General features: G+C 43.5%; 1 non-coding gene across 1 annotated transcript; it reads right to left on the bottom strand.

Annotated features, from left to right (window-relative positions):
• Nucleotides 1-552: 552 nt before the first annotated feature.
• Trnav-aac (transfer RNA valine (anticodon AAC)) lies at nucleotides 553-625 on the bottom strand. The gene has a single exon. It is a non-coding gene; the product is annotated as a tRNA-Val (tRNA).
• Between the last annotated feature and the right edge of the window lie 13,156 nt (nucleotides 626-13,781).

The following is a 13,781-nucleotide window of genomic DNA, read 5'->3' as shown; positions in this document are numbered from 1 at the left end:
TGCTAGCACCCAACTGAGAGTCCTAGACTGTCAAGTGCTCAAGAGGCTCCTGGTTTCCCTGGCTGATGATCAGAGCTGTGGTTGCTATCCATGGGAGGACACGGTGAAGAGCCAAGCCAGGGTGTACCTGATGGACAGTATTTGAGGTCTGGAGGTGTTGAATACGGTCCTGAATGAATACAGACGCTGTGTTTTTAATTTCTGTGTGCCTACCCTGCCAACTGAAACCATCTGGTTACCGGATCAAATCCTAATCTAAGTGTTGCTGGGAAGGGATTTTGAAGATGCTAAGATCTACAGTTAGCTAGTGTCAAGTAAAGGACATTGTCTTGGACAGGATGGGTAGGTTGTAAAACCAAAACCAAAGTTCTCAAGAAAAGAGGAAATTTTGCCTTCCAAGACCAACATCCTTGCCTGAGCAAGTCTCCAGCAGGTCCTGCAAACTTAGCCTGGTCAGTCAGCCCAACCATCACCACATGAGCCTTTGCCTTAGAAGTTAATCTTATCTCTCCTTCTCTTTCCCCCTCCTTTTTTTTTTTTTTTTTTTTTTTTTTTGGAGCTGAGGATCGAACCCAGGGCCTTGTGCTTGTTAGGCAAGCGCTCTACCACTGAGCTAAATCCCCAACCCCCTCCCCCTCCTTCTTACGCCCTTGGGTCCCTTCTATGTTCTCCTCTCTTCTCTTTGATCCCCTCTTTCTCCTCCATTCTCTCTTGTGTTCTCTCCTTCTAACCCCAGTGAGTGATATTCTCCATCCTCCCTGTACCACTGTAAACCTATTTCTTTAAGGGAATTAAATCCAGGAGGAAAATGAGGCTAGTATATAGTTATCAGGTAAGGTAAAGAGAAGAAAATGGGAAAGGAAGGAACAGAGAGAGGGAGGGAAGGAGAGAGGGAGGTAGGGAGAGAGAGAGGGAAGAAGGAAAGAAGGAAGAAAGGAAGGAAAGAAGAAAGGAAAGGATAATAACAGAATGGAGGACAGAAAGGAAAAGGGGAGAGGAGAGAAGAAGAAAGGTTGGAAAAAAAGAAATAAATCAGAAAATAAAACAAACTCATTTTTGTTCAAAGCCCTCAGTATAGACAATTTTTTTTCAGAGACCAATTCTGCTTCTTGCTGAGTTACATGAAAATTGCATATAATTAGAGAACTCAGCCATTTGGCCAGGCTGTCAGACTGGTGGCCTGTGGATTTACTGAGCAATTGGCAGGTCATAGCCTGGATAAACATAATCCCCACTTGATAATCACAGACTTAGAATAGCTGGTTCTGCTTCTCTTTACAAATGGCAAGTCTGGGCCTTAAGCTGAAGATCAAAGATGGAAAATGGCTTGGCTAATATCACCCTGGAAGCAGGGTCAAAGCTGTAGGTAAGACTCAGAATTCCCCAACTCCAGACTTCTTTTCTTTGTAACACAAGATAGAAAGAACAAGGGATATCTTCCCCTCGATTCAGCCACTTCTGATGTTCCTATTCACTTCATACCTAGAAGTCAAAGACGAGAATGTACCCTCTACCTTGGAGGTTAGCCATCAGCCTGGATAGGTGGAACGGAACCCTCAACAATACAGGGGAGTTTTGGTTCACCCATCTATTCAGAATTTAGAAGGTGAGATCAATTTAGCCACTCCCACACTGACCTGAATCCCTATGGGCATTGACTGAGAATTACCCTGTCACTTTGTGGGGACAGTAGCTTACTACACTCAGGAGGAGTTGGGAACACCTGTTTCATCCAAGATAATAGTATGGAAAGCTCAGTGTGAAGCTGGGAATTTTGCATCAGCAAGTAGAGGAAATATATTTTGAGGCAAGGGATCTAAGCTCCTGACATCAGATCAAGGTCAAATCTATCACTCTTAGAAAAAAAATGTTTGCTCTCTATGTAGAAGCTTCTGCGTCCTATGGTGAACTGTGAACAGATCATGTCATTATTTATATTAGGAAGTTCTAACAATGCTATATCCTGTAATAAAACAGCCCCATTGAGCTCTGAATCCCAAAGCATTTAGTGATAGTTGAATTGTACCAATAAATATAAAACTCTCAATAAATTATTTTCGGTGGAAGTTCTTTAATTTACTCCAAAAGAAAGAGAAAACAAGGAATATTTGTACAAATACAGAATTGATAGTGTCAGCCAGTTATGATGGGGCTTATTAGGGCACTCTGAGTGATATAGTGATATAATGATGCTTAATTAGTCATGCATTAACACTTGTTAAGTGTCTAACAGACTATGTTTACGAGAATCAGAAATAAAAGAGATAAGGATGAATGACTTAGGCAAGAGAATTCTTGGTATGTTAAATGAACTGAACAACCTTTCAAATGGTTAAAGTATAGTGGAGCTGGGGAAATGTGATCAAAAGACAAGTCAGAGAGAGAACAATGGGCTAGATAATCAAGAATCTTGAGTTAAAGGATCACATCATAGGAAGTGTGAGGGGTCACAGGAGCATTTTAGATGGGGATAGCCAAGAACTAGTTGGCATTTTTAAGAGAGCATTCCAGCTAATAGCTAAAATACCAGTTTCTAGAAGAATGTGTAAGAATGAAAGCAAGGAAACAAAGTAGATGGCAACAGTGTGTCCTGAAGATGATGGCCTTGACTAGAGTGATCAAAGTGGACATAGAAAGTAGTGGATGGGTAGATGAATAGACAACTTGTTTGATGGGTGGATGGATGGATATATGGATTTGTAGTTGATGTGAATATGTGGATGGGTGGATGGCTGAATGAATGGATGGATTGATTAATGGGTAGATATATGAGTAAATTTTTGCATTGATGTATAGATGAATGAATATATGGGTCAGTAGATGCACTAATATATGGATGAGTGGGTTGATAAATCGATGGTTAGATACATGGGTGGTTGGACGGATGGGTGAATGGATAAATAAAAGTGTAGATTGATGAGTGGGTAGGTGTATGGGTAAATGAGTGGATGTGTGTGGATGGATAGATGGATGGGTAAAGTGCATTAATGGGTGGATCAACATGTGAATTAGTGGATGGATGTGTGGATTTGTGGGTGGGGGGATGTGTGGATTTGTGTGTGAGTGGATGGGAAGATAGATGCATGGATGATCAATTCAATAAAATGGACATGCATTTTGTACTCTTCTTGATTTTTTTGCTCCTTGGAACCAGAAAGATATTTATTTATATCCTGCAAGATGTTCATCTACCCATGTTGTGTACAGAGGATAAATACTGTGCAGCCCCATTTGTAGACAAAGAGATCCAAGTCCCTGAAGGAAAGTAGATGGATGTGCAGCAGGAATACAACTCTCTTTGCCTCAGTTCTTAGGCTCCTTGCCCTTCTGCATAGGACTGTTGTTATACTCCTTTGAACTCCTTTCCACTAAGTGAAAGATGACCAAAGGCAAAAAATCAGAGCCATCTATTATTTCTATCAATCATAATGACAACTTTCTGAGAGTGTGATGGAAGTCAAAACTGTGAATTGTGCCCCAAGGGAACAGCCACAGAGAGAAAAGCGTGTATTAAGCTTTGCTCTGTAGAATTGTGGGCAAATAGTGTTATCTCACAAGTGTGTGAAGACCAAAGATAAAATAAGTGTTACAATTTGGCACTTAAATGCCCCTAAAAGCCATGTACTAAAGATTTGCTCTCTATAGGAGGTATATAGTGCAAGAGAAGGAAATAAGGGCATTGGGCATGAGCAGGTGGGTGGGTTGATTGATTCTACCACCCATCCAGCTACACACACATGCATTTATGCAACCATCCCTTCATCTACACATCCATATATCAATCTATCACCCAAACACTCATTTACTTTCTCATCCACCCACTCTTTTCTCCCTAATCACTTTGAGGTGAGCAGCTGTGCTCCTCCATGTACTACAGCCATAATGATCTGCCATTCCATGGTTCTACAAATAGCAGAGCCAACTAACTGTGGACCAAAACCTCTTAAACCAAATCAATACAGATCCTTCCTCTTTTAAAGTTGATTACCTTTGGTGTTTTGTGACAGTGGCAGAAAGCTGACCAACACAAAAGGGTACATGACAAAGATAGAGAGAATCAAAATACTCAGAAGGAAGAGTCTAAGCTTTATTGTTTCAGAAGCCTGGGTCTAAGTAATGGGGAGAAACTGAGATAGAAAGGGATCAAATATGAAAGAACTGGTTCCTCTAAATGGGTAGAGGTATGTGGGGGAGGGCAAATGTATTTATTCATAATTTTTATTGCATGTGTGCACAGAAAAGAGATGGTTTTAGTAAGATCTCTGAGATTTTCATTCCAGAGATGCATGTGTTCTTTAGGGAGGAGTGGAGACATTATTTTTGTCATTTTAGAGGACAGGTCCACATGGTCTTGCAGTAAGAGTGATGAGGCCAATAAGAGGGAAAGAAAAAGAAACAGAGAGGGAGAAACCGAGAGGTGGAGTCAGATAAGACAGAGGCAGAGAGAGACAAAGAAGGGCCTCTCAGCACAGGGCCTGCCAACCCTGTCCACCCCGCCTGCCCAGGGGATCTCTGCCACCTGCCCAGGGGATCTCTGCCTGCCATTCCAAATTGGTAATGATCCCTGTAGGCTGTGACTATGTTGCCTATTTTATGGTGTCAATTCTTTATGCCACTAGAACTTGCTTGGAAGAGGCCTTATTTCTTACAGAGCACTCAGAACAGCCTTCTCTGTTCCTGCTTTGGCTTGAGCACTGGAAGAAGAGGGCCCTTAGCATGCAGTCTCAGCACTCAGTCCATAACAGAGGCCTCCAGGTATCTGGGGGGACACAATAGGAGGTGCAGAGAAAGATTCCATTAACTCCTGCCCCAGGTTATCCAAGTGAAAAATGGATAAAATAATAGCAATACCTTTCTTGCCCTCACAGGTGACTCTGGAAGGGAGAGTAAATCTCTCTTCCCCAAGAGTCCCCTGGAAGGCAGATTTTATAGAAGCTGTAGAGAAGGGGTTTGTTCTCAGGAAACAGGGGGCAGATTTGGACTGGAAAGTTAATGAATGTTTCTAGGAGACTCAGAAGGATTCGAGAGAAAACAGAGCTGTCAAGTTGTGGGTTCAGTCTGTTCTTGGTCAGGCATTTACTTGAGATATGCATTGGCTCTGTGATAAGCCAAAATAAAAGGGCACATGAACATGAACTATGGGCTGCCCAAGACCAAGCTCCATGGCAGAGGCAGATCACTCACCTAATATTCACAGAAAGTTTTCAAGGTACCTGTTAGACCCTGATACAGGAGGAGACACAATGCACATAACTTCAATTCCAAGCTCTTAAGAGTTTTGCGCCTAAGTGGTAAAGATAGTTCACAGATGAGCCAATGGACTAAACGATGCAGATGATGATTAGAAGTGTAGAGAAAACACAATAATAGGTTAGATAGAGGGAATAGATGGAGAAATAATTTCAGTTGGGTGATCAAGAAAGGCCTGTTGAGGAGGCATTATTTAGGCTAAAGTCTGAATGTTGAGAAGGGAGATGTGGAGACTTGAAGGTCATTGTAAGAGCACAAATTTATGCCTAAGTAAAACCAGAAGGAAGTCCAGGGCTCTAATAGGAAAGTGATACCCTCTGATGCTGCTTGAAAAATGGATTGAAGAGGGCTTGTGAAGAGCAGAACAAAAACACCATTTTGAGTTCACTGTGGCTGTTGGGGTTCCCTGAGAGAGCAGTAGGAAGTGGCCATCTCAGCACCTACAGTGGAGTTAAAGCATAAAAGACAAAGCCTGGTGAAGTTGAGCAGCAGGATCTGAAGGTATCCTGAGGCACATAACAAGAACCTGTCTCAAAAACAAATCAGACAAAGCAAACTTTAAAGGCTGATCATATTAAACGATGTCAAAGAAATATAGCAGATAGAACTCTCCCACAGGACTGGTAGAAATATACATCGGCATAAGTGGCCTTTTGTGCAGCGACTTCTTCTAAATTGAAACATTTTCTCCTAGAAGGAAGCTCTTTCGGACTCAGAAAGTAAAACGTACAAGACCCAGGAAGTAAGCAAAAGTTCCAGGGTTCACAAAGTTATGCAAAAAGTAACAACTGCTGAGAAAACACAGAAGGACCAGCCTACTTATCTGAAAAGCATGCAGGGAGCTCTAGAGATGAAAGTGAGTCTTGGGGGTGGGCTTTTCCATGATGTAGCTGTCTTTGAGTCATCCATGCGCCTGTAAAAAGCCCCCCATCCATGTTCTTGAAGTGACCTAAATGCAATCACTCTGATTTAGAGTTTGGCAGGATGGAGAGTCAATTCTCCTATCTTGGGCTCTTGTCTTGCCCTCTCTCCAAGAATGGATTATGCAGACAGTGAAGGGTGAACAAGCAAAGGGGAAATTTGGTTTTCACCCATAACAGTTCAAAAGGGAAAGAACAAACATGAATGAAATTAGAAACTGAGACCCTTGATGGCAGCAGGATTCTAACAGGGGCTGCAGGTATTAAAACTGAGTGCTCTTGGCAGAGCACAGACCCTCACGTAGCAAGTCTTCAGAAAGAGGTCACCAATGAGAAGCGCAGGAGTTGCTGACCTCTAGACTCTAGCAGTTCTCAAAGGCTGGGAGAGTCCCCTGTAGCTAGAGTTTTCTTGCCTGGCCCACGGTCAGGGCAAATCTCTCTCACCTGCCAGTCCCACAGCCTCAGACCCAACCAAGTAAACGCAGAGACTTATATTGGTTAGAAACTGTATGGCCGTGGCAGGCTTCTTGCTAACTGTTCTTACAGCTCAAATTAATCCATTTCTATAAATCTATACCTTGCCACATGGCTCCTGGCTTACCGGCATCTGCACATGCTGTTTGTCATCGTGGCGGCTGGCAGTGTCTCTCTGACTCAGCCTTCCACTTCCGAGCTTTATTCTCCTCCTTGTCCCGCCTATACTTCCTGCCTAGCCAATGGCCAATCAGTGTTTTATTTATTGACCAATCAGCAACACATTTGCCATACAGAACATCCCACAGCAGTCCCCCTGTTTACAGATAAAACAGCAAATCTTGGAAGTTAGGGCAGGAAACAGAAGATCTTAAAGTAGGAGCTGTGTGGAGCAACAACAGCTGGAGTCACAGTGTGTTCTCCTGCCTGTGGTGGGTCTCCTGCAGGACAATCTGCAGAAAGGTTTGAGGAGCGTTCTGATGAGTGCTTAGGAGCCAAGGTCCTCCCCAGAGCCTGGGAGACAGTTGAGAGCAGGGCTTCTGTGTGCACACTGGTATATAGAGCCTGGGGAGCTCTGATTGGCTGGGTGTGTGTATATGCAAATGAGGTTTAAAATGGGACCAATCAGAAAACAGCTGTCAAATCTGAAGAGGATGGGGAAAGACTGAGACTCAAATGAGTTCCCAGTCAGGTCAATGAGTCTGCTTCCCTCCCTGCTGCTGCCAATGCTCTGATCCCTTTTGCACCCAGACCTGGTGCAGCTATCTCTGTCCAGAGCTGACCCACTACTGTCACAGCCAACTGCAATACACCATTGCAGACAGGTCATTCTGATCTTCAGTGCTGGTGCAGGTTGCTAAACACAGTCTGTTTCCCACCCCGACTGTACTCAGGAATTTTTGCATCAGAGGCCAGCCAGCCAGTGTTCACATGTTTCACTCCCAGTTGCAGCTTCCATGATAACCAGGGCCCCTCCTATTGCTCACAGATGAAGCAGTCGGGTCTGGGTGTCTCAGTGGGGTATTTCACCAGTGATTCTTCAGCCTTCCTCCTCTGTAGAATGCCTGGGAGCCAAGTCTCAGCCTTTGATTGAGAACTAGACTAGAGAAAATACAGTGTGCAAAGATGTATATAGGTATAGGCTCTCTCTCTCTCTCTCTCTCTCTCTCTCTCTCTCTCTCTCTCTCTCTCATGTGTGTCTGTAAATAAACCACAGAATAAGGACCAATCAAGAGAGGGAACTGTAAGAAAATGGTGTGGCCTCAACTTTACAAAAGGTTAATGAGGAGAGAGAAACAGAGCAGATGTTCCGGCCTCTGAACTACTACAATTATAACTAAATATGAGGGACTCTGGCTAGGAATAGATTCATGAATGATATTGTCCACCCTGGAAGAGAATAGAAGAAAATTCTGAATAAATGTATTTAACAAACACATTGATAGAGGCTTAGTTACTTATCCCAGTATCTTATTTAGCAGTCATGAGGATGATAGGTCTGATCCAGAGGATGATGGTGAAGTTATTGATAGAGACTAAAGAGAGTCTAAGAAAGCTTTGGTCCTTGATTCATGATATTCCATCTCTCTACAATTACTAAACTCTTTCATCCAAGGCCTAATAACTAAGTCTGTTCAACATAGATTGACTTCTTCAGTGAACTCCAGACAAGCTCGCCAACTCTATTTCTATGGTGTAGCTCCTGCTTTGTTTACTTTTAAGCTGGAGTCATATGATGATGGTCTTGGCACATGAAATGTCCGAAAATAAACTGTATGCCATGTTCAAACTTAGTCACTTATTACTCAGTAGATCCTTGTTTCAGTCTTCGTATTCATAGCTTAAGTAACTGGCTTTAGAGTGTAAGACTTGAGGTTGAGCCACAAGATGGAAGGAAACTACATTGCTCGACCATTGCATGTGAGGCTGTTGGCCTGATGATAGGTTGGACTGTGCCATAGGGAAGAAGTGTGCCATCGCACTGAGTGTGTAACATATGAGGATTGTTGCAGTTGGAGGATGCCTATGTTCAGAATGTAAGTGTGGGTGAATGGGGCTTCTGGAAAGAATAACCAAAGACTTTTAGGTTACTCATCCACACATTTATATATCCACCTATTCACCCAACCACACATTCATCCATTCATCCTTGCTTCCACCCATCCATCCCACCATATTCATTCACTCATCCATCCATCTGGTACTTACAAGTAGTTGCTACATGCTGAGCACTGTAGAGGCAGATACTAACTAGTTAGTGATGAAAAGTGTGGGTTGGTGTCAGCCACTTAGATGGAAATAGATAGGAATGAGCCAAGGAATGACTTTTCTGTCAAACCTCTGAGTTTAGAAGAATAGGCTGGGAACTAGGCTATAACTGTCTAAGGGTGTCAGGTGATATCAAAGATACATAGAAACTTATCCACAAACCACCTACTCATCCATCCTTCCAACTATATTAACATCAATCTATTTATCATCCATCCATTCACCCACCCACCTAGTCACACCCTCATTCACTCACTCATTCATCCATACATTTATATATCCACCTATTCACCCAACCACACATTCATCCATTCATCATTGCATCCACCCATCCATTCCATCATATTCATTCACTCATCCATCTATCTGGTACTTACAAGTACTTGCTACATGCTGAGCACTGTAGAGGCAGATACCAACTAGACAGACATGAGTCCTAGCTTCTTTGAGTTCAAAGGCTGATAAAATGAGCAAAAATGGCTAGCACTTTATTCTTGGTCCTATTCTTCTTGAGAAAAATGCAGACAGTCGTGACTTACCATGAGTCTCTTACAAATTTTCCACTTTAGAATTGGTTGAAAGCATACAACACACCAATTCTGCTTTTTACATTCAGTACAGAACTGAATAAATTACATGAGGTATTCAATGCATTATTATAAAATGGGCTTTGTGCTAGACAATCTTGCCTACCTGCAGGCTACTGTAAGTGTTCTGAGTACATTTCAGGGAGGCCAGGCTAAGCTCTGCAGTTTAGTATATCAGGTGTAATAAGTGCATGTTTAACTTACGATGGATTTACCAGAGGGAATTCCATCAGAAACCAAGAAGCATCTGAAGGTACCTGACTGCATCTTCAGGCACCTGGCTCCTTTGTCCTGAAAATCAGCCTTTGAAAGCAGCCAGCTGGGTTGCCCTGAGCATCCGCAGAAAGAAGCAGGTTCAACCTTCACAGCAGGGGGAGACTGTTGGAGCAGCCCAGCCTCTGGCAGTGTGATTGCCTTGGAGACTGCTCTTGCCTGGGTTTTCCCCAATTGCCTTAAGGGCGCATGACATTCTAGCCTGTGTGAGCTTGTGTGGCTTGGGGCTTGTATAAGATGCTTTTGTAGTGTCTGTCTGAGTCAGGTCAAGGAAGGGGCAGGAGTCTTCAAAGAACAATTAGCAGCTCATTATGGAAACTGCTCCTGGAACAAAGGACACATGTAAATGATGACAGCCCTCTGGTCCAGGCCAGCTTTCTCTCCCAGAGTTATCCCATCCTAGTCTCTCTCCCCTGTGCTGGGGCTCTTTCAGTGAAAACCAGAGTTTACACAACCCCAATTCACCACCAGGACTGTCTACAGTCCAGTCCAGATAACATCAGTGACACCAGTCTTAACAATAACAATAAAACCAGATTATCTCTCAATCAAGACAAAAAAAAATCATTGCATCACACATGCCAAGGCCAAAGATAGCATGGACATTTGTGCATGACTGCAGAGGAGGGATTTCACCTGTGTGGATTATCCCGCATGGAGTAGGGTCCTTCCACCACCAATCATGTTACGCTTCCCTTCATCCCAGGCTTAGCACTGGCCTCTTCTCAGCCAAGGACATCATGGAGTCTGAGGAAGGGGAGTGCCCAGGTAACACACAGCACTGAGCATTCTGTAAGTGCTTACTCCGCGGCTCCTGCCAACTGACGGCTTCCATTTGCTTGAGCTCCAAGTAAAGCTCAGCTGCTCTCAGTGAAAATGAGTTTCAAAGTTAAGTAAGGTTCTACAGATCACGTAGCCAGAACATGGCAAAGCAACTAATGAGTTTAGCATCAGTGCCCATGCCTGTAATACTGCACTGCACTACCAGAATTGACAGTCTAGTGCAGCGGTTCTCAACTTTCCTAAGGCTGCGACCCTTTGATACAGTTCCTTGTGCTGTGGTGACCCCCAACCAAAAATTATTTCATTACTACTTCATAACTGTAATTTTGCTACTGTTATAAATTGTAATGTAAATATCTGATATACAGGATATCTGATATACACTCTTGTGGGGTGTTGTGACCCACAGGTTGAGAACCACAGGTCTAGAAGATTTTTGCAGAGCATGCTGCAAGGTTCTCCAGAGGAACAAAACCATAGACTGTACTTATATATCTGTTTATCTCCCTACCTCTCTCTATCTCCCTGTCTGTCTATCTATCTATCTATCTATCTATCTATCTATCCATCTATCTATGAATTGGTTTACAGAAGAGGAGACTGAGTCACCTGGACACTCAGAGAGATAGAGAACCTGGTAACTTTAACAAGCTGGAAGTCTCAGAACAAGAAGGACCATTGATATAGTCCTAGTTATTGTCTAAAGGTCTGGAGGCTTCTTGGAGATCTATTGGAAAGCTGAAGAAACTGGAGTCTGATGTCCTCGGGTGATGAGTACTAGCTCAGGAAGAGTGGAGTTTGCATGTGAGTGCTGGCTTCCACTCACAACTTTTTCCATATGGGCTCCCAACCTATTTGATTATGCCATTCACATTTGGGTGGGCCTTTTCCTCTCTGCTACTGCCAGTTCTCTTGGGAAATGCTCCCCAGGCACACTCAGAGACACAAATCACTAGTTTTAGGTATCTGACAATCAAGATCAACTATTATGCATGCCAAGGCCAGAAACAGCCTTGGCTTTTATTCTTGACTCCTGAGCTGGGATTCCACAAAGCCACAAAAGAACATCCTATCTGGCTCAAGTTCCTAGGGGATGCTGAGACTCTAGTTCACTGCCCTTATGGGAGACAGAAAGGAGTGGGTCACTACAAAGATAACTTGATGGCCCAACCCCTTCTTCACCAGCCCACTCCCTCCAGGAAATGAAGGAAGATCTGAAATTGGGGCAGAGAGCAAGCAAAGTTGAGCTCTAGGAGGGGCTGCCCATGCTATACACTGGGCTTAGTGCAGAACTTGACATTTGCTGGGTCTAGGACATTCCTTTCAGAAAAGGACACGCACACTCATGTTCATTTGACAGCACATGAAACAAGTTTGTATCAGTTAGTCTGTTGAATTTGAACCTTAAACAATAAATCTTAGCAGGCAAGGCAATCAAAAGCTGCATACATCCAACTTGGGTAGGGAGATATTGTTCCCATGTTGTGGAAAAAGAAATTAAATGGTTTTGATCTGAGATCACTGGCCCAAGGTCAACAAGTCACATAATGCTGGGCTACTGCCCCCTGTAGTCCAAAGTCTGAACCACTAACCACTAGACTCCAGGGGCTCCCAAAAACAAATGTCTCCCATGGAAGATACCAGGGCTGTATCTGTTTCCTGCTGCATCATGGTGCTCAGGGTGTTTTTCCAGTGTGCAAATGGAGGGTGAGTAAGCACACACATTTGCTGCTCCAAAATACAACTGAAGTTGGATGTGGTAGCATGCACTTAGGAAGCTGAGGCTCAAAGATTATTAGTTCACAGCCTGCCTGAGCTGCAGAGCTGCATATTGGGGCTCTATCTCAAAAAAAAAAAAACACAAACAAACAAACAAAAAACAAACAAACAAACAACAAAAAAACAAAAACAAACAAACAAAAAACCCAGAAATATAGTTATGGCTGAGCTGGTCCAATGTTGTGGTAGAGCTTTTTCTACCTTGACTAGTATCCACACCTTTCAGCAACAGCTCTCAAGTCTATACAGCCGATCAGCACCATCTCCTGCATTGGCAGGACAGAGAAGACGGGTCAGTGAGCAGAGCAGCTGCTCCACAAGCATAAGGACCAGAGTTTGAAAACCTTGTGCCTGAGTAAACAAACAAACAACAGTCCTGGTCATGTTTGCCAATAACCTTATCACTAGGAGTCAGAGGCAGGAGGATCCTGGGAGCTCACTGACCACTCAGACTAACTAAATTAGTAAGCTACAGGTTCAGTGAGAGATCCTGCTTCAAAAAGTGAGTGATAAAAGAACATAGTTCACTGGATTCCACATGTGTGTATGCATACACACACACATATACCACACTCACACAAACACATACAAAGAACATAAAGTAATAAACACACTGGCTTCTCCAAGGTCTCTCTAAAATCCCCCTTCTTCATTAATAGTATTGACCTGTTTTGAGAACCACCTGTAAGATAGCTGATTTGATTTCCATGACAACCATAGGCAGCACACATCACCACCTTCATCTTACAGATGAGGTGCTTCAGGTGCAGAGAGGTTAAGTAACTTGACCATAGGCATGCCTTTCCTAAGTGGCAGAATAAGACCCTAATTATGACCTGTTGCTTGCTAGAAGCCCACACTCCTGATAGTGGATTTTGGACAAAGAAGGGTAGTACTATCTTACTGAGACTATTCAGAAGGGTCGGAGGGTGCCCGCAGCTTCAGAGCTGAGCCACATAAAGCTCACCTCTTAAAAGAAATCTTTGTGATTTCCAGTGTGTCTACCTTCCCCCACCCGACTGAGGCTGGAGGCAGCAAGCAGAGAGAGCTGACTGTGCTTGTCAAGAAGCTCCATATTAGAAAGCTATTTAGCAATTCATCTAAAAGCAGCAGAGTATTCCAAGCATATCCAAATTAATATTTATAGAGGCAGTGCTTGCTCAGACCCAATTATTCCCAGGGCCAGAAAGCCAGGCACAAGTAGTGGTAGAATCGAGGGAGGGAAGAGAACTCCTAGGGGAAGTGGACCCTAGGGACCACAGCTAGGGCATCACCAAGTGTGGAGCCTGGGCAATGAGGAGGGCTATGCATAAATGACAAGCAGGAGTCCAAATCCCAGGACCCTCTGATCTTTCCCTTGACTTCAGTTCTTTTTACAGTGCATGTGGACACAGCTTGGCCTAGAAGCACGCAGCCCTCCTCAGTGCCTGCAGGAAGAGGAAACTGT

The sequence above is a fragment of the Peromyscus eremicus genome, chromosome 1 (genome assembly GCF_949786415.1).
Source record: "Peromyscus eremicus chromosome 1, PerEre_H2_v1, whole genome shotgun sequence".
NCBI lineage: Eukaryota > Metazoa > Chordata > Mammalia > Rodentia > Cricetidae > Peromyscus > Peromyscus eremicus.
This window is presented reverse-complemented; position numbering and strand designations above follow the sequence as displayed.